The 27,191-nt window shown below is 37.4% G+C and overlaps 1 pseudogene; it reads right to left on the minus strand.

The window, feature by feature from the left end:
- Nucleotides 1-244: 244 nt before the first annotated feature.
- Nucleotides 245-13,506, minus strand: LOC147481949 (uncharacterized; annotated as a pseudogene).
- Between the last annotated feature and the right edge of the window lie 13,685 nt (nt 13,507-27,191).

A 27,191-nucleotide genomic window follows, 5' to 3' on the forward strand; every position in this document is an offset into this window, starting at 1 on the left:
AACTCGACAACTAATTCATACGAAGTTTGTTAGTCTTTGAAAGAAATTGCTTCCCAGCAAGAGGGTTTTCAGTTAGATACTCAAAAGATGAGTTTAACATTTGAGTATCAAACCCTTCAATGTTCATCACTTCATAGAAGACTCGCTCGAAAAAGGTTTGATCGACGTTACTCATTATTGCATTTCTAGGCGAGAAACTTGCTGCGCCAACCCGTCAAGCTTCGAAAAAGCTTCCTCCCACTATCTACTCCTCTTGTGGCATCCCTTGGGTCTCGCTTACTTCTTCAACAAAAACATTTTCAGATTGTGTATCTGTGATTGCCTTCCTAGAACTCCCTGTAGCTTGGTCATCCCCACAAGCAAGAGACAGCTCATCATATTGCTCTATTTGGACATTTAAGAAGCCTTTTGCATATGGATTATCCTACATAAATTCAATATCATCTTTATTAATACCATATGAGACCGATCCAACAAAGACTACCAACCAAACTATAATACCAATTAAGCAAATGGACATATATAACAATATAAACAAAAAACTAACAACAGTGAATAAGAAAGTTTATATTGACGTTATATAACCTAGGAAGAAACCAAAAGAAGTTCTTTTGTGAGATACACCTTAACATGGTGACAAGTTATATTAGAAGAAATGAGAAGATGACAAGCTAACAAAGGAGAGTAAGATATACCAATATATTTTGTAATATACAGAATCACATGACAGAGTAAAGCAAGATAAACCAATATATACAGCAAGATATAGACTCATAGAATAAAGTTAAATAGACCAAGCTAACTGCAAATCGTACTTTCATTACAAAATGTAAGGTGTTGCAATTGGAAGAAAGAGAATTAAATATATATGGTCGGTTTTCTACAGTCTATAGCACATTAGCAAAACATAAATAGCACAGTCTATATGAACAATTGTACCACAACCAAATTCTTGGGACTTTCTATATTAATATTTTACATAATTAGTATCTTGTACATTGTTTATGAATGTGTGACATTTGGGCTCAAAATGTTACTACTTTACAATCATATAAAACAACAATTACACTTAGTCATGACTCATGAGGAGGCAATGAGTCCAGACTCTCTAGATTGTAGTTTGTCTTGAGTGCATTATTTGTATCCAAGTTCTTACAAAAGTGGATGAACCAGTTTACCTCTTGTCCACCAAACCTCCAATACTCGAAGAATTATTAGCAGTAAAAGACATGGCAATAAAAGATTCAACTGTTGAGTTTGAAAAAAAAAAAGCAAATACCTCAATAAAATCTTCCACGTCTTCTTTGTCAACCTTGATCATCATAAGCTCATCATCCCACGCCCAACCGCTCTTTCCCTTAAGGCTCTTAATTGCTGCATATTTTACCTTAGTAGTTTTCATACGACCAGCAACATTTTCCGCAGTGCAAGTGTCGTTAAAGGCATCATAAACAGCTTTAGCCGCCTTTGTAAAAGTTGACTTGCTGAATGCTTTTTCCCTTCTTTTATCCTTTTCACGCACACTCTGCTAGGAATGACATAAAAAAATTCTCTTTTTTATCAGTCCACCTATAATTATTTTTCTCCTTCTTGGAATTTCCTTTCGTAGACTATTGAGTTTCATCCATTCCTGAAAATTATGTTAGTCACATGACATATATGGGACAAGCAGGTGCAAGTAACCATCATACCATACGCAATCAAAACATAGTATTATATTATTCAACATTGAAGTCTCACATAGAACTATGAAAATAGAAGCCATAACTAACATTCTACAATACAAACATCACTTGTTATCCTACTGATAAACGTCAAATTGATATAGTTCTACTCACGAATAAATGATGAAATTCAAACGGAAGTAAAATTAAAACTTTATGAATCCTAATTTATCAAAGATTTATTCTACTCTCGAATCTATCGAAATAGAGTGGAGTAAAATATTCTTTCCACTCCTAGTTCTTTAGTATTCAATGTTTTCTATGACTACGAGTCTATCCAAAGTTAGTGACAGTAATGGTAGGAATTTATACTACGATGTGAATTCAACTAACAAGATACGAATAATGAAATGACAGAAAATACTAAGGTTTGAATCTAGATAAAGAAGAATTAGGAGAATTTGATTCCACCTTGAATCCAACTTAATAAACTAGCATAGATTGTTGTAATCAAATTCTTACGTTCTTACGATAAGAATTGGTTGTTCTAATCCCTAATCATTCATGACAATCTCTACCAACTAATGACTAGCATGTGAGGAAGTTCTACCCATTCTCATGGTGAATCAACTACCTTCTAGAGTGGAATAAACTCTTACAACGATTCTACACTACATAATCAAGTTTTCATCAAGGCTTCATCAAACCCTTCTAATGGAGGTTTAGCCTTGATTCATAAAACTATCATTTCCCAATAAAATTGAACAAGACATCATATAAATGTTCTAACTTTACCAAATTGAACTAAACAATAATTCAAATCTAAATTAACAGCTAAGAAATGATTAACAACTAAGAATCGAAATTAGATCTAAGTACTTAAATGAATCAAAACCGAAATTATGAAGAACTAACTATTTTTATTAATCTAATGAAGGAATAACAATGATTCAATAAACTAAATTAAAACAAGGTATGAAAACTAATTAATAGAATGAAAAAACTAGATCTAAAACTATCTCTAATGGCTCCTTTCTACCTAACCTAATTCCTCCTTAAGAGCTAAGTCTTATGTGTGGAAATGGAGGAGACCAGATCCACATTTTCGTGCATGGGCTGAGGAGCCATGTTTTGGGCCACAAAATCGAGCCCAAAGCCCAATTTCTTTAGTCCACAGACCCCTTTTCAGTCGGATTTGATTTCAGAAAACTTTTCATCCACTTATGCTCCTTTGATTGGGTCAAGATTTGGAACATTGGAAATCTCTTTCCGAGCCGGTCGTTTTGACATAAGGTAGACCCAATTCTGAGGTCTGAGCCCAAAGATACGGTCTTCGCAAGTTCTACTGACTTTTGTGTGTTGTTTCTGCCCGCGTTGACTTTGACTTTTCAGCTTTGACCGGGATTTTTAAAGGTTTTTCTCCTTGAATCTTGGCCTTTAATAACAGAACTCCTTAGCAACCAACCCTTGCTCCTTTATCTCGCCAAAGTGACAGATTTCTGCATATAATTGACTCCAAAGCCTGAAATACATAAAAACAGGTAATCAACACTAACTCTTATTTATTACTCGCATAATTGGTCTAAAAGTATTATTGTTAGGGGGTTAAAATTACAGTTTTAGGCTCTTATCAAACCACCCCCAAATAGCACTTTGCTTGTCCTCAAGCAAATATGAGAAATTAGAATAAGTGACAAAAAATAGAGTTGTAACTACTCTCATTTCGCTAAGTGCGATTGCATTGACCATATGCAACAAGGACTTAAACCACTAGGAATTCCCTAGTGGATGAGTTATAGCCTCGTGGGAGTTTTCCAGTGAAGGTACTCACAAACTTCATCTATACTACAATGACTAAGAAATAAAATTATTGTTTCCTTATTTATGCCTCAATTATCAATACATCTCACTAGCAATGAATATAGAATAATCAAGTCGAAACCTAAGCTAATATGTTCATCATAATCAATCATCTACTAATAAACATATATACAATGAGTAATACTATGAAATGCTCTAATAGGTCCGTTTCTGAAAACTCGGAATAGCGTCCTTACGTAGGTCCTCACATAAATGTCAAGACAAACCACTCTGATTTTTCCGCTCAAGTTTCGCTACTCCAGTGTGCAGTGAGCACACTTTACCTTACAATCTCAATGATACACAAGGAAGCCGGATTCAATCAAACACATCTGCTACTTACTATCACACTAACTTATTCCTAATTGAGCTAGAGGTTTTTATTAGGTGTTGCTGGGATTAGGAGATTGTTTAAGAAGGAAGGAAATGGATATTCAAAAAGGACAAGTCTGAGATAATAGAGTCTTCATATTATGTAACTAGAGAAAACCTTGATCTTTACTTTTGCTTCTACACTTTGTTTCCATCCTTAGCCATATTTTTCTTTTTCTTTTTCTTTGGCTTTTGACTCCTTTGATTCTATTTTTGGAGTTCTAACTCTTTATTTTCTCTTATTTTTCTTTACTTTTTTATTTGGATGGAAACTTTCTTTTCTTATTTGAAGCGACTAACAAATTCTTGATTTCAAAGGTCTTTCTCTTTTCTATTCTTCATATATATTCTCAGACTCATTCAAAGAATGGGTAGGCTAATATATATTTTTTTATTTTGTTTTTGTAACAGGGTAAAGGATTTGCGGTTTATGAAAGTCTAAAAAAAGGCTCAGAGGGGCAACTAGCGGAAAATAATTCATAGGTTTGAATTTCTTGCTATATCGATCCAAAGAAGGCCTAAATTCTCGCTTAGGATATGGTATAGTGATCAAGCAAGTGGACGTGTGATTTCCCTATCCAGATTTTACTTCTCCCTTGTGTCATTTCTCAAATGTTTCACTCATATAAGGCTTTAGGCTATATTCTCACAGGATTTGTAGAATAAGTACTCTAGCCTAGATTTCAGAAACTTAGTGCCAACAATCATAGATACTCATGTAACATATTTATAGATAGATGCAAGGATTATTATCTACATATTAACCTAAGTTTCTAAAACTATTTTAATGCAAAAGCTATGTGAGATTTCTAGATTATCAAGGGCCTAGAGAAGGAAAAACAATACCAATATTCCTAAGTGTACAACATAAACTTTTTATTAATATTTTTTAAATTTTTTGAATTTTTAACTAGAAAACAAGTGCATATTATACATATCTATATCCTAACAGATGCCTTAATTACACGTGTTTCTATGCCCCTCCCCCCAAACAAGAAGCATGCTTTGTCCTCAAAGTATTTAAATAAAAAGGGTAGAGAAATACCATAGAAACGCATGAAATTCTAGAACATCTGCAAAACAAGGTTAAAACATACTAATATAGAAAAAGAAAGAAAATAAACGCAACTCTATAGGAGTTCCACCCGTTATGGGGTTAACAAGAATTAAATTGCTTGGGACATAAGCAGACACTAACTGAAACTAAAAACTTACCTCCTCTCCCGCTTAATCGTCATCCTCCTCAAAGAGATGAGGTTCCTTCGCATCCTGCCATGCCATGATAACTTGCTAAGCCCACCGCCGGGTGTCATCAACTACGACGGAGAATTCTTGTTCTCCATCAGTAGATGCCTCCATCCTAACTGCAAGATTCTTTCACGGAACCAATGTCCATAAGTCTCGCTTCCCAACAAGTGTTCGAAAGACTGCTCCAGTATCACTATAGGAGATGTCATCACAACACTACTTTCTAGAACAGCTGCAAACGATCCTGGAACAACCCATAAAAAATTGGAATTTTTCGTGCCCACAGAGGTCAGGGCGCGTGGTGCGCTCAACCTATGCCTGGGTAGGGCGCGGGGTGCGCTTTGGTGAATTTCAAATTCCAGGCACTTAGGCGCAGGGCGTGCTCACTTTTTGCCTTAGATGGGCGCGGGTCACACTCAGGTAAAAACTCGAGTTCTAGGTACTTCAGCGCGGGGCGCGCTCACTTGTAGTCTTGGTAGGGTGCGGGTCGCGCTCAGGATGAAAACTGAAATTCAAGTGTTTTGGGCGCGGGTTGCGCTCTGAAGAAATTTTGACTGACAGTGCCTAGGGCACAAGTGGTGCTCCATTGGGGCGCAGGTGCGCTCCGAGGTGCTTTGAAATGAGGAAGTGAGAAGGAAAAATAAGGGAAAGTTGGGAATGAAAGGTGAGAGATGAATGTGAGAGATGTGAGTTTTGTGTGGAGAATGAATGAAGTTTATATAGGTTTGAGTTTCCAAAACAAATCGGGAAGTTTCCAAAACGTTTTAAGGCAATTGTCGGAAACAGAAATTTCCAAAATCGGAAACAGAAACTACCCATATTCTTGATTCTAATACAAACTTAATATCTCTTAGACTGAATTTAGAATAGTAACTTCTAAACTCTTATAGATTTCATCCTACCACCACATCTAATTCTAGGCATGCCAATATCGGCAATATTCTCAACCATCACTCTAAAACAACTTCTAAAATGGAGGATCATATAACAAATCATGCTAGAGTAAATAATATCACCCCTAAACAATTCGGGAAGGTGGGATTAACAATAAAAATAATGCATAATTTGAAAAGAACCATATTATATTAAAATTTAAATTCAAACAACATTTAACAACCAAATTCAAATTTAACTACGGAATTCAAAATTAATATCCGAACTAATAAAAACAATAAAAACAACTAAAATCCATAAATTCTCTAAACCACCCGCTACTGTTTGAAGATGGAACATGAGATGAAGATGGTTGGGTAATCAAGGATGGAATTACCAACACTCAACCCCCAAACAAATTTTATAGAACAGGGTTTAGAAAATTTGTTTTAAAAGTGGATCTTTTAAAGTCAGATTCCCGAGACTTCCTAGATTACTATATTTATGGTTTTAATTTTTTTTTTTTTGTTATGAATACGGATTAATATAAGGAAAAACAAAAAGAAATAAGGACATAATTCACACCATATAGGAACATGACTCAAAAACTGAGAAAACATGCAAGAGTGGAAAACGTGAATTATGTTAAACGTGGTCTTAGGATCCGGTACTTACAGCCACACACTCCATAGGGAGGGCCCAGTTACCTGAATGGTGCACTTACCAATATATGGAAGTGAAAGGAAGTACACCGAAGAACAAAATAAGTCTTTTATAGTCAGATACTCAAGACTATATCTAACACATATGTATATAATGAACATGTAGTTTACCATATATCAATAACCTAAATAGTTGTGGGTCTTTCCATAAATAAATAACATGGAATGCACCCCCAAACAAAATCAAGCACCAAGATTTTCGACGACACAACTTAGTATAATGAAAGCAAAGTCTGATTGATCTAGAACGTAACCGAGCATGCACCTTCTTTTTCCTCCAACAAAAAGGTGACCAAGTGAATGAGTGTGAAAAAATGGATGGTTGTGGAAAATATGGTGGATATGGATGAATTTTAGAAGTAAGGAATTGAAAAATGAGAATGTGGGTTTAGCATAAAACTCATTTGTAGCATGGGTTGGTATTATCACACAACTGAAAATGAAAGTGTTAGGTGGCTCTTTAGGTAATATTTTCTTAATAGGAGAGTTTAGAAAATCATGCAGCACAGGAGAAACAAGAGGATCAAGTGCAAACTCTAAGTTCCTTTGAAAGGGTGGAAGGAGAGGAATCGAGGCAGATGGTGCACAAGGTAGTTCTTGATTGGGTGAATCATCACCTACTCTAAGAAACTCATCGAATTCCTCATCCAGCTTGGTCACATCCACATTACTATGGTATTCCTATGTATCTTTGAGAAAGTCATCAATCTCGTCCTCATCCATAAGATGGGTATCGACTCGTGTAGGGACAAACACGTCGGAGTCTGAACTTCCAAAGGAAAGAAATTTGGGCATCTGATTAGTAGGAAACATGTTGTCGAAATAATCTCGAGCGAAGCTCTCAATCATGCTAACCTCTCCATCGAAAGTCATTTCTGGGTACTGTTGAATCGTCTTAAAAACATTTACCTCAACAGAAAGATGGCCAAAGGATAAGGACATCGAACCATCGCGGCAGTTTATGAGCGCATTGGCAGTAGCCAAGAAGGGACGCCTTAAAATGATAGGAACTGAGTCATTAGCGACTTCTGTGTCGAGGATAATGAAGTCGGCTAGGTAGTAAAAATTTTGAACTTTAACTAGCACGTTTTCAACCACACCCTTAGGATACTTAATAAAATGATCCGCTAATTGCAACATTATTTTCGTTGGTTACATCTCTTGTAGACCGATTTGTTTATATAAATAATAAGGGAGTAAGTAAGTTAACACTCGCCCCCAGGTCTAATAGAGCAGTTGTCGTGTGATTATCCCCCAAGGTGCATTGTATAGTAGGACGACCAGGGTCCTTGTACTTAACGATTCCATTATTTTCAGATAGAGTTGGGACCGCTCAGTTAAAAAGGCTTTTAGGAATATTTGTCTTACGCCTAGTAGTGCACAACTCTTTAAGAAACTTAGCATGGTGAGGTAACTTTTTTATCGCTTCAAGAAAAGGAAGGTTTATCGTTAGATTTTTGAAAACTTCCCTAATCTCATTGAAATTCGTATCCTTAGTTAACATTGCTAATCTCTGGGAAAACGGTGGTTTCTCTCTATATTTAGCGTAAGGATCAACAGGATGTTTAACCTTGCTTTTCTGTTTCTTAGGTTGTGGTTTAACTAGTACCTCTACAGGGGTAGGATCTTCAGTTATCATTTCGGTATCTAGTTCGATATCCGGTGTTGGGACTACAGGTGGGGTAACTACTGGCATAGTTACGGCGTTATCAACCACTCTGCCAGAACGGAGAGTGCTAATAGCATTTAACTCACCTACGTTTCCATTTTCATTACTAGTATTACCGATTACCTCAAAGGCTGTGTTTGGTGTTTAGATTGAGCCATGGTTTGGAAAAGTTGTTGGCTAACTTGTATGAAGGCGTCAAGACGATCCGGTTGTGTAGGTGTAGCGGTCACAGGTTGTGTGACTGGAACTATCTCACGTTGATTATTAATAGGTGGGTTGTGATAGTTATTATTAACCGGAACGATACCTCTATTAGCATTATAATTATTATTGTTATAATTATTATAATTACCTTGTCCTTGTCCTTGTCTCTGGGGAGCTTGGTTATAATTGGGTGCTGGCTTAACATTTTGATTATTATACCCTGGAGGTGTAACTTGTTGATTATTTCGCCAACCGAAATTGGGGTTTTGTCTCCAAGGTGCGTTAGGTTCGCTGTTAATGGAATAAACATTGTCCGGCTATGCGGATGGATGTTCATAGACTAAAGGACAATAGGAGTCGGGATGCACAGGACTCGAACATAAATTATCGGGAATAGAGTTGACATTCATGACAGGGGTATGCTTTTGTTGAATAGCAATGGTCTCTACCTTTTTAGTGAGATATTCGATTAAGCTTTTGAGCTCAGGATCAGGTTTCATCTCAAACATTCCGGCGGCCTTAACTGTTGTAGAAGAACTAGCGGAACGGAACACATCGTCACTAACCCCCCCCCCCCCAGTTATTATTACGATTAGTTTGATCTTCTAAAACTTTATAAGCCTCTGATGCTCCTTTACTTAGGAAACTACCCCCATTCATTATGTCAAGGACTTCTTTATGGTGATGTAAAAGTCCTTTGAAAAAGGCATGAACTAACGTGTCTTTCGCTAGGTTATGGTGTGGACACTCTATGAGAAGATTGGTGAAATAATTCCAAGCCTCTGAAAATGATTCATGAGGATTCTGTCGAAAGAAATGAATCTTGGAAAGCATTTCATCGGTCTTGATGGTGGGTAAAATGTTCCATAAAGAGTTGAACAAGTTTGGCCCACGAGTCCACGAAATTAGGCGCTTTGGCGAAGCAAAGAAGCAGCCTTTATCGGCTAAAGTGAAGGGAAATACCCTCGGTTTAATTTGTTCAAAGACCAACCGTAGGATGGTGGAATGTAATAAGGACTTGGTCAATCCTACGCGTAATGTCGATAAGGCTTTTCATGGTCTAACCCATGAAAAATGGGTAACACATTAAATATATTTGGGGGATTCGAAATCCCCAATGGTCCGATAGAGCGATGCAGTTAGGGCTATCATTCAAGGCTTTGTAAAAGTCAGAGAGAGGAGACTCTCTTTCTTCAGCCATTATTTCAGGTGTGGTGTGTGGTATGCTAGCAAGAGGTGTAGTGAGTGGTATACTAGAAATGCGTGTTTGTTGATGTTGCCGGTTGATTACGTTAGGCGTTTTTCTTTAGCCTGACCTTAATCTCATGCAAGGATAAAACCAATCTTAACGAAACACAACAACACTCCAAACAATCCTGATATGCTAGTATGAATCTCTAACAGGAGATGCGAGGTGTGGAAGAAAAGAGTACTTGAATGCCTTTTTGCTTCGCTTATGAATAACGTCTTGTATATGCGTGCTCAGTGTATATAACAAGTTAGAACACTGAAAACCTTGAAGAAATGGAAGTTTAAAACAAACCTGTGGAAATCGGGCAGTTTCAGTAGAGGGCGCAGGTCGCGCAGAATAGGCCTAGGTAGGGCACGGGTTGCACTCAGGTCAAATTGGAGCTCCAGGCGCTTTAGCGCGGGGGGCGCTCGAACTTAGCCTTAGTAGGGCACGGGTCGTGCTTAGGGAAAAACTCAAGGTCCAGGTGCTTCAGCGCGGGGGGCACTCGAATTTTGCCTTGGCAAGCCGCAGGTCGCGCTCAGCTAAAAACTGGAGTTCCAGGCGTTTGGGCATGGGTGGCGCTCCAATTTACCCTGCCTAGGGAGCAAGTCGCGCTCCATGTAATTCTGCGAGGAAAATTTCAATGCTGAAATGGACAACCACAGTTATAATCAAACAAGGGTGGGTGGGTTATAGGACTTTGGAAGACTAACAATTCTAAAGAAAACAATACTAAAGGGAACTAAAATGGCAGCGACGCCATTTGATAAACGTAAAAATTGAATAGTTTTATCTACGAATAAGCGACGAAACTCAAACGAAAGTAAAACTAAAACTTTATGAATCCTAATTTATCAAAGATTATTATACTCTCGAATCTATCGAAATAGAGTGGAGTAAAAGATTTGTTCCACTCCTAGTTCTTTAGCATTCAATGTTTTCTACGACTGCGAGTCTATCCAAAGTTAGTGACAGTAATGGTGGGAATTTATACTATGATGTGAATTTAACTAACAAGATACGAATAACAAAATGACGGAAAATACTAAGGTTTGAATCTAGATAAAGAATTAGGGGAATTTGATTCCACCTTGAATCCAACTTAATAAACTAGCATAGATTGTTGTAATCAAATTCTTACGTTCTTACGATAAGAATTGGTTGTTCTAATCCCTAATCATTCATAACAATCTCTACCAACAAATGACTAGCATATGAGGAAGTTCTACCCATTCACATGGCGAATCAACTACCTTCTAGAGTGGAATAGACTCTTACAATGATTCTACACTACATAATCAAGTTTTCATCAAACCCCTCTAATGGAGGTTTAGCCTTGATTCATAAAACTATCATTTCCCAATGAAATTGAACAAGACATCATATAAAGGTTCTAACTTTACCAAATTGAACTAAACAATAATTCAAATCTAAATTAACAACTAAGAAATGATTAACAACTAAGAATCGAAATTAGATCTAAGTACTTAAATAAATCAAAACCGAAATTATGAAGAACTAACAAATTTTATTAATCTAATGAAAGAATAACAATGATTCAATAAACTAAATTAAAATAAGGTATGAAAACTAATTAATGGAATGAAAAAACTAGATCTAAAACTATCTCTAATGGCTCCTTTCTGCCTAACCTAATTCCTCCTTAAGAGCTAAGTCTTATGTGTGAAAATGGAGGAGACCAGATCCACATTTTCATGCATGGGCTGAGGAGCCATGTTTTGGGCCAGAAAATCAAGCCCAAACCCTAATTTCTTCAATCCACAGACATCTTTCCAGCAGGATTTGATTTCAGCAGACTTTTAGTCCACTTTTGCTCCTTTGATGGGGTCGAGGTTTGGACCATTGGAAAGCTCTTTCCGATCCGGTCGTTTTGACATAAGGTAGGCCCAATTCCGAGGTCTGAGTCCAAAGATACGGTCATCGAAAGTTCTGCTGACTTTTGTGTGCTGTTTCTCCCCGTTGACTTTGACTTTGACCGGGCTTTTTAAAGGTTTTTTTTCCTTGAATCTTGGCCTTTAATCACAGAACTCCTTAGCAACCAACCATTCCTCTTTTATCTCGCCAAAGTGATACATTTGTGCATATAATTGACTCCAAAGCCTGAAATACATAAAAACACGTAATCAACATTAACTATTATTTATTACTCGCATAATTAGTCTAAAAGTATTATTGTTAAGGGGTTAAAACTACAGTTTTGGGCTCTTATCACCTACTACTCCTTTTTCTAACATTGCTCTTTTTGTGTCACCTTTGCTTTTTTTCTTAATAAGTTGGTATCCCACATAGCCTTTGCCATATTTAGCCTAAATACAGCCCACTCTTTCTTTTGATCACGTTGATACTTCTGTGTGAGTTTTGTTTTTTTTTTCTTTTGAGGCTCTCCACTATCAGGTTTAGGATCTGGCCCCAAAAGGAACAAATCATTAGGGGCGACACCAATAATATAGTTATGTAGGATACAACAAGCCAAGACCACATCTACTTGTGTATCAAAAGAGAAAAAACACTCAGAATCATCCAATATCTTCCAACGCTTCTTTAGGATTCCAAAGGCCCATTCAACAATGTTCTTTAGTGATGAATGACGAACATTAAACAACTCCTTCTCATTTTCTAGTTCATGCTCACTCCATTCTTTCAAGTGGTATCTAACACCGTGAAATGGAGCAAGGAAGCTCGTGCGATTAGGATAACCAGCATCTACTGAGTAATATTTTCCTACAAGGGAAATAACATTATTTATAGGGATCATTGTCTACCATATTACATAAGTAAACAATGTGTTCATATATATATATATATATACATACACACATTCAGGGACATTAAGTCCATTAGGTCTTGTTAAAGCATTGTCAAGTACCCGTGCTTCATGAGCTGACCCCTCCTAACCAGCTAACACATAAGTAAAACTAAGATCAAAAGAAACAACAGCCATGACATTTTGTGTAGGTTTTTCTTTCCTCCCTCGAAATCTATTACATATACCTTCAGGTATCTTCGCATGAATATGAGTCCCATTTATTGCTCCAATGCAATCCTTATTTACAATTAATAAAAGATTAATTAATTAAAATATAAGAAAACTTTTAACAATTTTGACAAAAGAATATATACTTATATTTTACCTTAAACCAAGGCCAGAATCTCACTTCATTACATCGTATAATTGGAGGTGTTTCCATATCAGTAGTTGGTTTTACCACTAGATCCTTTTAAAGACTAAGAACCGCCTTTAGAACAATATGAAAATACCGATTAGTTGTTTCCCCCAAATGTAAAAAATTATGCTTGATGACTCGGGTTTTAACGTTATGCCCTATAGTATGAAGGAACTCAGCAACTTGCTCTTCAACTTTTGAATTCCTTGAATCTCTTAACAAGTTCTTTTCTTTAAATAAAACAACCAACTTTCGGAACGACTCTTTACTCATCCTCAAAAAAATCGTAACACTCACTATCATCATTAATTATACCATCAAAATACAATTTTCTGTCGATCTCACGATTCACATATGGCTTCCTTGGTATGTTATCCACTAGTGCAAAAATGGTATTTACTGCACTTGTAATCATTGCCATAGCTCCAACAACAGCAGCTACCTTACGCTTCCTTTCAAAATCATTCTCACTACTCATCTAGGTAAAGGGAAAGATCATAGGTAATGTTCATAATACAAACAAAGTACAAAGGATATTTTTAAAATCAACTTGAAATCAATATATACTAAGAAAATGAAAAATTTATGTTGATAGACAAAGAAGAAACAAGGGTAACTAACAACATGGTTCAAAAACAGAAGAAGAATACCACAAACACAAAGAAAACTCGAAACCAATATGAATCGGTAACAAAGTTCAAAAAAATGAATATCAATAAACACCAGATATACAAATTCCAAACCAAAAACAAAACAACAATTCTCAACAAAATCATAAAAATGAACAAATTGGTACAAACAAATCACAACAACAACCCTGTGAGGGACTAATATACATAGCCAATGTATATTATACACGTGTCTAGCACAACTTATTAGAGAACACTTCTCCCGATGACCTCATTACGAACTCATAGCGAATTAATAGTCTCTCTATGAGATCGCCGAGAAGTCGCCCGAATAGTTATTCACAAACTACCATCAAGATGCGCCATCGTAACAGTCAATAACGGACGAGCTAGCTGTCTCCATCAAGTCCAGAACTTCAGCCACGTTCATCAATGCTTCGCCATCAACGCTCCATAAAGTTTCACATCAATACGACCTGACCTGACGGAATTGAAGAGAAGACAAAGGATCACCAAGAAGACTATAAAAGTAGACTCAATTCTCCTTCCAAAGGGGCAGGAGGAACTCCATCCATGGAACCTGGATCCATTCCATCCACTCACCCCAAATCGACTCCATCCACTGGGGCTGGATCGACTCCCTCTGAGAGATCACCACATCTACTCCATCTTCCCCCTAGGCTCTCCAGAAGAGACCTCTGTATCTACCACACCAGATCTAATCACGCCAAATCAAGAACTACGTCTGACTTGATTCAGGTTCCTCAGGGCAAACCTGATGCAACGCCCGTATTTAAAATACGTATTTATTAATTAATTAATTAATTAGTTTAAAATTCTTTAGACTGGATTTGGGATATGTGGGCCTGATTTCTGGGCCCGAGTCTGTGTTGGGCTTAGGTTTCAAACCCAAGTATACATTCATATTTTTCTAGAGAATAGGATGGGGAGATAAAAAAAAATAAAAAAAATGGAGGCGGAGATAAAAGCTCGTTGGCTAGAGCGATGGAGCGCAATGATTCGGACTATGAGGGATTCGTCGAGCTGTTAATAAAGGTGAGTAGATTAGTTTTCTATTTCACGAAACATGTTAATTATTCTGTTATTAATATTCATCCTGTCATTGTTAAAACTTGTTAAAACTGTCGTTATTAAAACTGATTAAACTCTGTTGAAACTCGGAAATTGGATTTGAACTGTTGAAGCTCGAAAGAGCGTCAATGGAAACTAAAGCCCAAAGAAAATATTGTTCAGTAAATGGGTTGAACTGGTATACAGTTTTGATGTTTGGCTGATGTCGGGGTTTAGGGATGAACGTTGGGTTGTGTTGGTACATTATTAGGGAGCTGTTCAAGCTCGGAGAACTCGTTAATGGAGGCGACAGCCCCATTAGAAATCGGTTCTGTATGTTTATTATTAACTATTATGTTGTTGGGTTGGTAGATGCGGTTGAACTGTTAAACTGTGATTAGTGATGGGTGATTGAATGTTGGTCGGATGGAGCTGTTGAAGCTTTGACAAAATGCTCGAAGACTCGTCAATAGAGGTCGAGTTTTTCTGCAAGGGGTGAATGAGGTAAGGAATCAAGTTTTTTTAGTATAGTATAATGTTGGGTTTTGGTGGGGATCAAAACCCAACTGTTTCGATGGGTGGTAAGGTATTGTTGAAGCTTAGAGGTCCATTAATGGCGTAAAAATGCGATTTTGGAAGAGGAATGAAAATTTAATTGAGTGGTATCGGCATGTGGGATTTTTCAGGGGGTGCAAAACCGAACTGGTTTGGGTTGGTTTGGAGTGCCGGTGGGTGGTGGATGGTGGATGGTGGCTAGAAGTGGTGGAGGAGAGAGCTGCTATAGGAGGAAGACGGCCTGTCTTGGGTCAGTTGGGCTTGGGCCTTAGCTAGTTTAAGTTGTTGGGCCGAGCTCTATTTTGTTTCTTTGGGCCCAATTCTATTTGGGTTGGTTGGGCCAGTTCTATTTTGTTTCTTTGGGCCCGGTTTTAGTTGTTTGGTTGGGCCAGTTCTATTTTGTTCTTGGGTCCGACCACTTTAGTTTTCTTTGGACCGAACCAATTAAAGTCTTGGGCCAGTTTCAAGTTTGTTTTGGGGCTAGGTTCTAAGGTTTGGGTTTGGGCTCGGCTAGTTGGGTTCGAACCGTTTCCTTAGTCATGAGCCCATGAGCCATGCACCTTTGCCCTTAGCCATGAACCAGGGCTATAACCCTGAACCTGTTGAACATGGAAACAATAGTTTGACTTTGTCAATGACAGGTTGACTTTGACATTGACCGTTGACTGTGGAAATGTTGACTTTTTCTAGATTTTCACATATTTAAGAATATGGACAAATGTAGTAATAAAATATTGTCGAAAATTGTATAACTTTGTTTGTCATTATCTAATTCATATTTGACGTGAGTAGTGTGTAAAGAATATAAGTACTGGCACGAAACAAGAGGGGAATTCTTATAAGACTTAGATATATACGTTTTTATGAGAATTAAATTATATACATATTTAGATTCATGGAGTTTAGTATTGGGTTTTGATGGTGACTTGAGTTCACATAAATATATTGAACAAATACATTTCATGATTGATTATTATTATGAGTTGCTACTTAAATGAATTGTAGTATTTATGAAGGCTTGAGTTATTCCATATGGTGTAGTGCAACATATAATTGGCTCGTGAAATAATAAGTTTCAAGATTTGATATAGAGATATTTGGATATCGTGCAATGAATAGTATTGGCACGTGATAATGTGGATTGTATTATAACAAGAAACGTTGAGCTCCAGTACAATTAAGTATATTGGCATGAGATAGAATAAGAATTATTCTGAGATATATATGTCTGACAATTGAATAAATTACGTAACGAAAATCCTAGAACCTAGCTACCACAACTCATGGGATTTGCCTTGGTGATGGGCGTATGTGATATGATTGGCCCTTCTGGCATTTCAGTGAATCTGAATGGCCCTTCGGGCGTAAGTAATGTGATTGGCCTTTCTGGCGTTTCAGTGAATCTGAATGGCCCTTCGGGCGTAGCCGAATAGTGGCTTGATTATTCCGTTCGCAAAATTAGAACGAGATGCGCGATATTTTATGCTGAATAATGGCAGTACTCACATAATGGCTTTCGTGTGAGGGTTACCTAGTGTGCGGCATCCCGCTCAGGGTAGTTACGCACGGAGTGGTTCATTATATGAGGGGAGGCATGTGGATGTACATGTTCGGCGTTGGGAAGCGATTGTGGTAGCCAGGGAAACTAGGTAAGACATAGATACGACGTGATTTTAGGGACACACAAAGAAAGCCTTAAATAATATAATTATGGTAATATGTTGGTTAATGATATATCTTTAGACAGATGATTGTATATGGTTTTGCATAAGGGTGGGTCAAACTAATTACTTGTGCAGAGACGACCTACTCTGTAATTGAGCATGAAATGCGGTAAGTATAGAATATGCTTGGCTGGTTATTAGTTTAGTTAGAACCTAAGGCGCCTCGTGGAGGAACTAAATGCCGTTGTATTATTGTCGGAAAGCTAAGGCGCCTCAGTGGAAGAACTACTTGCCTTAATTATGGTACTTAAGGATGTTGTATTATTCTATGAATGTTAAGGTGCCTCGGTGGAGGAACTAATTGCCTTATTTAGTGTGTAAATATATGTATAAATATATATTGTATTTTAGGGCTACTCACACCAGCATTGTTTATAATGCTGACCCGATTTGCATGTTTGCTTATCGGATGTGTTCATTAAATGAACATAGTTGATAAGTCTTGACAGGTTTAGTGTTGAAGGAGGTTGGTTGCTGCTTGTGGTTTGCGTTAGCGTCGCATTTCAAGATAGGCTTTGTTTTCCTTTGAGGTGATATAGATTTTCAGTTGAGACAATGTTATTTGTATTTTCATTTGTAATTTTAAATAAAGAGTTATTGAAAAGAGATTTGTAACCTAATCTTATTTGTGAATTTTTGTAATGAAGAGGACTTTTGTTTAAGTTAAAATTTTTATTGGTTTTTAAATTTTCCGCATGTTTAAACTATTTATGGGTTTTTGGAAGTTGAGAGTGCCTCACACCTCGAAAATCGAAGAGTCGGGAACAAATATTATTTTTCCAAATTCTGTCGAAATTCGGGGTGTGACACCTAATATGTAGGCAGTTCGTCCAGAACAAACTCAGTCATATCCACAATCTTCCCCCAATTTCCCCCAAATCTATACATCTATAAGGTTAGACCAAACTTAACCTTTACATTGGCATCGTCTGTGGTCCGATCTCTTGGGAAAAACTACCTTCTTCAAATCAGTTTCCCTCAAGCCCACGAAGAGTGGAAAGCCTACAAGAGCAAGTCAAGAACCTGACGCTAAAAAACCAGGTCGCAGCCCAGAGTTCGAATGGTATCACCACTGAGGACAGTATCAACGAGGTAAATCAACGGATCAACGAGCTGTCCAAGCGAATTGACCAGGGCACCATCAAGCGCGATGCTACACAGATCATACAGAAGATGTTGAAGACATATCGGGCTTCCCTTTTCACAACCGAGCTCACTCCTTGTTAGACCGTCTACAACACGAACTAGGGTCTAGCTTCAAAGAATGCGAATGAGATCAACTCAAAATCAAGAATGCTCAACGCGAATCATACACTAGGGGCTTCATCAAACAACAATCCCTCCGACACGAGCACCTAACTAATCCAGAGGTATCTACCATTATTAGCCTGTATTAACAACTACGTGCTAGTTCGCATTTTTGCAGGTCAACTAAAATGTCATGCTGACGACATACAAAAGATCTAATCAAAATCAACAGTCGTCACATCAACTATGGAATGGCCACTCAGTTTACTGAAATGCCACCCAACTCACAGATCGTTCACAAGAGTCTCGCCAACAAAGGACCTATACTTTTAGGACCAGTTCAAGATCAAGCTATCATGGTATCATACTAATGGACGACCTCATCCAGGAGCAACTCATTATGTACTCGCCTCACGAGCTCACTCCAAAGTGACTCAAGCCGAGTGGATGACCTCGTCCAGGACCTACTCATCATGTACTTACCTCACAAGCTCACTCCAAAGTGACTCCAGCCGGGTAAATAGTCTCGCCAATTGGGGACCTATACTTCTAGGACCATTTCAATATTGAGCTATCATGGTATCATACCACTGGACGACCTCGTCCAGGAGCAGCTAAACAGTTACTCGCCTCACGAGCTCACTCCAAAGTGATTCCAGCCGAGTAAATAGTCTCACCAACTGGGGACCTATACTTCTAGGACTAGTTTAGGATTGAGCTATCATGGTATCATACCAATATATGACCTCGTCCAGGAGTAACTAAACATGTAGTCGCCTCACAAGCTCACTCCAAAGTGACTCAAGCCGGGTGGACAATGGTAAGCACCCAAAAGTGTAGTTTAAACCCCTTATTAGTGTTACATTTAGGCCAATTATGTTTATAATAAATAAGAGTTGGTATTGTTTACGTGTTTTTCTGTATTTCAGGTCCTGAAACTATTTATGTGCTTAAAGATGACATTTTGCATGGAAAACGAGTCAAGATGATTGCTAGAAGAGTTCTATGTTTAAAGCTCAAGAATCAAGAAGAAAAAGTCTTTTCAATCCCAGTCAAAGCTGGGAAGTCAATGTTAATTCGGGTGGAAAAAGAACAGAAAAGTCAACAGAACTTCAAATGGATGTATCTTTGGACTCAGGCCTCGGAATTGGGCCTACTTTATGTCAAAAAGACCGACTCGGAATAATATTTCAAATGGATCCAACCTTGCCCCAATCAGAACTATAAAAGTATATGAAAAAGGTACTGAAGTAATTTCTAACAACTGTGGCCTCTTTAAACTTAACCTAATGGACTTTGGGCTCACATTAGAGGCCCAAAGTCCCCTTTTTTGGACCATGCACAAAAATATAACCGTAACTCTCTCCTATATAAAGAGGGCTAAGGCTAAACTTATTATCTCCTTCCTCCCCTTAGTTTCTAATTAGTTTAGTATAGTTGTAGTTTAGTTTAGGGTTAGAATTAGGTTTATAATTGTAGCCTCCATTAAAACCTTCAATAAAAAGCTTTAGTTCTTCAATTCAATTCTTATCCCTACTTTATTATGTCTTTTTTTTATTACTTTAGTATAATTATTCCAATGACACAAGGCTAAACCTCTATTAGAGGGGGTTTATGAAGCCATATAAAGATGATTAATTAGTAGTTTAGTTATTGTTTTGCAATAGAGTTTCAAGTTTGATTCTTATGATTGTTTAGAGATAAAAATCATAAGAGTTGAACTAGAGTTTTAAACCACCATCAAAGAAATTTATGGTGGAGCTAAACTCTCATGCTAGTGAATCCATGATCAGAGATGACTTGGTATTCACTAGGGATCAACAAGTGATTCAATGACTAAACTAATAGCCAATCGAATCGCGTGATGGATTGCCCCCCTCTATATTCTTTTTATCATCATTATATCTACTATTTTAGCAATCCTATTTATTGTTTTCACATCACACATTACTCTCTCATTAGTGAAATAGTGGTTTAGTCTAAATTCATGTCAAGTACATACAAGCAAGAGTGGATCGAAAACGATTACTCCCATATATCAACACATATTGAGAATTATTATATATTGATTAACATGTTTTAGTAATGTTTAAAATACTATTTTTACATCTATTAAAAATTAGTTATCAGACAACCTCGTCCAGGATCAACTCCACATGAACTCGCCTCACGAGCTCACTCCAAAGTGACTCAAGCCGAGTGGACGACCTCGTCCAGGATCAACTCCACAGTACTCACCTCACAAGCTCACTCCAAAGTGACTCAAACCGGGTGGACGACCTTATCCAGGAGAAACTCAACATGGGAACGACCACTCAGTTTACTGAAGCGCCACCCAACCTACAGATCGGTCACTCATATGTAGGACGATCTAAAGCTAGGAGCAACTTAACATGTACTCGCCCTACGAGCTCACTCCAAAGGGACTCAAGTCGAGTAGACAACCTCGTCTAGGAGTGACTCAATAGTCGAACGGCCACTCAGTCTACTGAAGTGCCGAAACATGAACTATAACTGACTTGATTCTGGCTCCCCTCCCCCGTGTGCTTACCACGTGTGGAACTACTCTCTCATTAGGTCGCCCCTCTGGACTAGACAACCTAATGAGGGGGGGCAATGTGAGGGATTAATATACACAACCAATGTATATTATACAAGTGTCCAACACAACTTATCAGAGAACACTTCTCCCGACGACCTCATTACGAACTCATAGTGAACTGACGGTCTCTCCATGAGATCACCGAGCAGGTCGCCCGAATACTCATTCACGAACTGCCATCATGAAGCTCCATCGTAACAATCAGTAACGGACGAGCCAGCTGTCTCTATCAAGTCCAAAACTTTAGCCACGCTCATCATTGCTTCGCCATCAATGCTCCATAAAGTATCACATCAATACAACCTGATGATAAGTGCTCAAAAAGTGCTATTTAACCCTCGATTATGCCTCTTGTTTAGCCATCTTAGTGGACTAATAGTGTTTATAAGTTGTGTTTTAAGACTTCTCCTTCCAAAAAGAGAGTTTTTGTAGAATATTAGAGAAAATGGGTAAAACCATTCATGGAGCATTAAGGATCACATGGGAGGCCCGTCCAATCATGGAGAAGGCCGGAATTGGAGCTGTTAAAGGTGCGACTTGGACCTATATTAAAGTCTATTTGGAAGCCCAAGGCCAAAGGATTCGATCGGACCAAAGCCCCTCCATAAAAGGATAGAAGGATAAGAGAGAAAATCACGATGGATCGATCGATCTACTTGATTGATTCCCGATAGATCGAAGTCCGACGCATTGATTGAGTCCGAGACGCATGGATAATGCGTCTAGACGCATGAATCGACAATGTAGCCAATTCCTTCTCAAATTGGACATGAAGTTGGACTCGTCGAAAGAAACCTATTTGTATTAGGGAAACAAATGACGGTTTGGAATGCTTCTAGAGCTCATTGTAACCCTATAAATAGAGGACCTAAGTGCCTCATGTATTTTGCCAATTCACTTATATTCTTGTCCTACGAACTTAGAGAGATTAATAATAAAAGATCGGTTTTAACTAGTTTTCTTAATAAATTAGTCTTTCTAGTCTTATGTTCTTCAACTCTTCTTCTTTCTTAGGTGTTCTTCCTTCTATATGGAAGGCTAATTTCTCCTTCAAATAATAAAAAATGATTCTTCTTTCATGGTGTTCTTCAATCGGGTTAGTTCTTTATGTTTGTAGTTATTAGTTCCATTGCCCAACCATAGAATAGGGTTTATGTTTTGCAATATTAATATCATGCTAGTGTTCTTTACTTTTCTTCTAGTAGTGTAATTCTTTAGAGTTAGGGAAGTTTCTTTGTGTTGCCTTAGAAGGGGTAGCTCGGAGTGGAGTGGTCCTAGGGAAGTATTCTTTGTGTTTGCTTTTAAGTGGTGATTCATTGAATGGTCTGCCCTATTAGGAAGTACTTACCTTCTACATTGAATGGCTGCCCGAGCTTACAAAAAAGGAAAGAAGATATTTAGCATAAACATCAACCTTAAGCGTAGAGTTAATTTAACGATGTTTTAGATCAAAGGGCATCGGCACTTTCGATAGCCTAATTGTAAAGCGAAACAACCATGAAGCGTTAGATTAAAAGTATTGGTTGATTCTAATCTTTGAATTCCCTCTTTATAAATTCTCAATAGTTAGTTAGTTTTAGCTTAGTTTAGCATTTTCTCTACAATATTAGTTTTAATCCCTCAAACCCCTTTCCAAATTCCTTCACATAACATACACTTAAAAGTGGAGATTCCCTACTCATCCTTTATTTAAATAGTTAGGTTTTGATTTTCTTTGTTCAACGACCATATACCATCTACATACATGACAAAGAGAGATCACATGAAAGAAGACAAAGGATCACCAAGAAGACTATAAAAGCAGACTACATTCTCCTTCCAAAGGGTCTAGAGGAACTCCATTCATGGAGCCTAGATCCATTCCATCCGCTCACCCCAAATCGACTCCATTCGCTAGGGCTGGATCGACTCCCTCCAAGAGATCACCAGATCTACTCCATCTTCCCCCAGGGCTCTCCAGTAGAGATCCCTCTATCTACCACACCAGATCTAATCACACCAAATCATGAACTACGTCTGATTTGATTCAGGTTCCTCAGGGAAAACGGATGTTGGATTCGTCTGAACGAACTTCATAATCCAAATCTTCCCCAATTTCCCCTAAATCTATACATCTGTGAGGTTAGACCAAACTTAACCTTTACAAACCCCAAATCGATACTTTAATTGATGGTTTGAATCAAATAATAAAAAAAGTAGCTTATTATTGATCGATGGAGATGTGCTTGAAACCAATTACTTCGAGATCTAAGCACTCAACATAGAAAAAAAACCCATTTTTCACTAAAAAGAAATAGAGGAAGAGAGAGAGGGAAACTTACCTTCTCGAGTTTGAGCAGATTTTTTTTCCAATTCACTAGCGTGCGTTGTTGTCGAGATAGAAAAACGAAAACAACTTCCCTTTTCAGTTTAAGTGAGTTGTTTTCTTTCCTATTTATGTTTTAAAGAATTCATTTTCAATTTTTTTCATTCTCCACACTTTCCCAAACACGTGATAGATTCCAAATTCCCGAAAAATGTTTTATTTTCTCTCATTTTCCGCGAACCAGACATAGCCTACATGAAATAGTACTTGAAAGCAAATGAGATAAGTAAACCAGGGAAGAGAATATCTCCAAATCCTATCATATCGTAACCGCCCCAAGGATAAAAAAATCGAGGGATTCTCTCTCTCTTCTTTTTTTTGCAGGCAAAATGTGAATATATTAATATAAATATAAGGTTACACGATGAGATATCATCAACTAGTTACAGGATAAGTTCCCACCACAGAGCAAAAAAAGTGAACATACTCTAGCTAAATCTAAAGTACAACTGGTTTGAACTCTCGATTTTGGGTACAAAAGATGGTCGTGATGTACTCCATTCAAATGCATCAATATCCAAAGTCGCACCATGCTTTGCTACCGAGTTTGCACTGAAATTAGCTTCTCTCCAATTGTGTGTTATCCTATAGGGATTCTCAATAACATAGGAATGGCTACTCGGCCACTATTATCACCATGAACAACATATAAGTTAAAGAGGTATCAAAATGAGATTTTGCTTGAAATTCGTACATCATAGTTCTCAACATGAACATTCGGCATTTTACATCATTGTGGTGCATTAATGTCAGGCCTTCGTATATCAAATTATTTACACTCACTTTATTTACTTTTAACCTCTTCATCTTTTTAATTTTGTTTTGACGTAAATGCTCACATAAGGAACTTCTTACCTAACATCTCAACATGTCAGACACATTGTCTACACGAATACGAAGTGACTCAACAACCAATTGGTCGTAGTTCATGTGCAATAACAAGATTTAGGACATCATACTCAACAATAAGGCAGTTAACACTGATAAATGATAACTATCTAAAGTCATGGAGTATAATCTGAGACAATAAGGGTGATCTTGGGCACACCCATAAAACCACTCCCATACCCCATAACTAACTAAAGTTTTTGTCATATCCCAATAACCGCCTCAATCCAATAATATCTCCAAAATTCATTTGGGGTATTTTCAATAGGGGCAAAAAAAAATAAAAAACAACAGCAATAACAACATACGGACCTAAAACTAACACTATATGAAACATAGAATAGATTATACCTCTCAAATACGTACATCTCACTTTAACACAAGGAGTTCAAAATGACCATTCTCATTCTTCAATTGTGAGTATGTATGTATATCTGGCCAATCTAAAAGCTTGGCCTGACAAGAAGACGTTCCTGATGGCCCGTTTGTCAGTTTGTGGTGTCCGATTATAAGGAAATGTATGCAAATTGTCTACTCTTATCAATGGAAACTGAATTAGTATGGAAACATATATATTGCAAGCTTTATATATTTATTGTATACAAAGATCTACTGGTATTGATGTTGCAAAAGCCTACAGTATTACCAACAATATTTATTATATGCTTTTCAATCTTTCTTACAATAATCAGTTGCCTATTGACAAACCTATATACACACAAAATACTCAAAAACATAAACAAGTACTTATGTCAAAATAACAAATACTCAAAAACACACAAAATACTTATGTCGGGTTTATGGGGTATGAGAAAGAGAGAATTCGGCACCAACCCCCCAATCAGTTGTATAAGGCTTATCTATTATTTTGTTGTGAAGTATGGAGGTGTTTTTGTGTATCTACATTTTATTAATTGTTGTGTGAACAACTAACATAGAGAAGACATGTACCACGGAGATCGAGATCTGGGCAATTGCATGAATGAGCGCAACTTCCCACTGAACTTTGAGACCATTATGTTTGGACGTGTTTTACGTGGAGCAGAATCAATTGAGATAAATGAGTTGATCATAAAACAAATTATGCGCCAAATCATAACTTCTCTCAAGAAGATTCATGACATTGGAATAGTTCATCGTGATGTTAAACCAGCCACCTTGGTTGTGACAAGGAAGCTAGGGACAAATAAAGCTTATAGACTTTGGGGCAGCTACTGACCTCAGGATTGGAAAGAATTACATACCCAACCTTAGGCGTACTTCTTGACCCGGATTATTGTCCTCCTGAACTATACATTCTTCAATTTTGATTTTTTAGTTTCTTCATCCTCATTACTTTGGTATAGTTGATTCATGCCTATGCTTATTGGTGAGATAAATGTTGCTAGAGAGCGAAGTAAATTATTGAAAAAGAATTAAAGAACATTTTTTTTTTTGAAAGAAAGAAGAATAAGTAAATGACTTGTTTTGTATTGGGTACACCTAATAAAAAAAAAGGGCACAGTATTGGCACCCCACTTTATAGGATTAGCACCCTTTTGGCAAAAAGTAAAACAATAATGGTTATTTCTTGTATGTCCTTTTACATCCCACATGCCCATAGTTCTACGGCATCAGGTTGCCACGAGATCTCATATCCCACGGCAGGTAGTTGCCGCGAGATCGCACAATTCACGGCATCAGGTTGCCGCTAGAACCCATATCCCACAGCAGGCAATTACCGCGAAACATTTTTTTTTTCACTTCAAATTTTGCGTATTGAACACACACGACATATGGATACTTCATTTTCTTCTTTAAAGCTTTTTTATACACTCCAAGAACAACACCAAAACCATGACAAAAAAAATGTACAATCGAGCCATAATTTTGCTATCTCGCAGCAAATATTTTCATATGTTATAAGAAAATTTTGTGATCAAATTAATGAAGAAGAGTTTTGATAATTAACACAAGCAAAGACTCCATTTTAGTAAACACAATCATCTCGCAGCAACTAACTTTTTTTACAGTGGCTATTAAAAAAAATTTAAAAGAAAAAGGGTCCCATGACAACCACCTTTCGTAAGATATGGGATCTCGCGACAACTTGTTGCTGTGGATTGTGCGATCTCGCAGTAACTGCTTGCCTTCAGTGTTTTTTGTGTGATTAATAGAGGGGTGCTAGTACCTTTGAATTGGTCAAAAGGGTGCCAATTCCATTTTATGAGGTGTCAATACCGCGACCCAAAAAGGGTAATTTAGGAACCTAAATGCGTCTAAAATAATTTTCTTTATGGTTAATTTGAGATACCCCCCCTGTTTTCAAATTCATTTGATATACCCCCCTACTGCTCACTTCTGTTGGTCACCAAACAGAAAAAAAAAAACAATTTGATGCCCTTTTTGCCCTTCCACATGTATACACTATCAGAGTTTAATTAAGCCTATTATTCAGCATTAATCCACGTGTGGAAGACTACCAAAATGGTTAGATCTAATCTCGACCGTCGATCTAAAATAAATTAGATGATTTAATCTTGACCGTTAACCATATATATATATATATATATATATATATATATAATCACTCCTCTCACTATCTTTCTCTCTTTTTTGGCAAGAGAAACAAACATGAACTTTAAATAAGGGTGTTCACATCCAAAAACAAACATGAGCACTAACATATAATCTTGTGCAAAATACAGACGCCAAGAGCACCAAAGACATAAAGTTTGTCCAAAATTAGATATAATAATCACAACACACAAAATAAAGCTCAAACACTAACAAATAAAGTAGTCAATCACACCCTTAGACCACCCCTTCCCACATGAACTGTCCCTGGTGCTTTGGATGCCTTTCTTGGTCTTGATGAACTTGCTCTAGTAGTTTCAACAGGTGGTGATGATCCCCATTCATTTGTTGGTGGTCCTCCATTTGACCCACTTTCTTCTAATTGTGGACCATTATCTTGTCCTTTTTTACCTCTACCACCCATTCCTCTACCATCCCTTCCTCTACCTATATTAGGTTCCACTCCAGTCTCCATTTGAGCATTCTCAGCATCTCTTTGATCCCTTTGAGCAGCACTTGGACCTT

This window comes from Coptis chinensis, chromosome 8 (assembly GCF_015680905.1).
Source record: "Coptis chinensis isolate HL-2020 chromosome 8, ASM1568090v1, whole genome shotgun sequence".
Taxonomy (NCBI): domain Eukaryota; kingdom Viridiplantae; phylum Streptophyta; class Magnoliopsida; order Ranunculales; family Ranunculaceae; genus Coptis; species Coptis chinensis.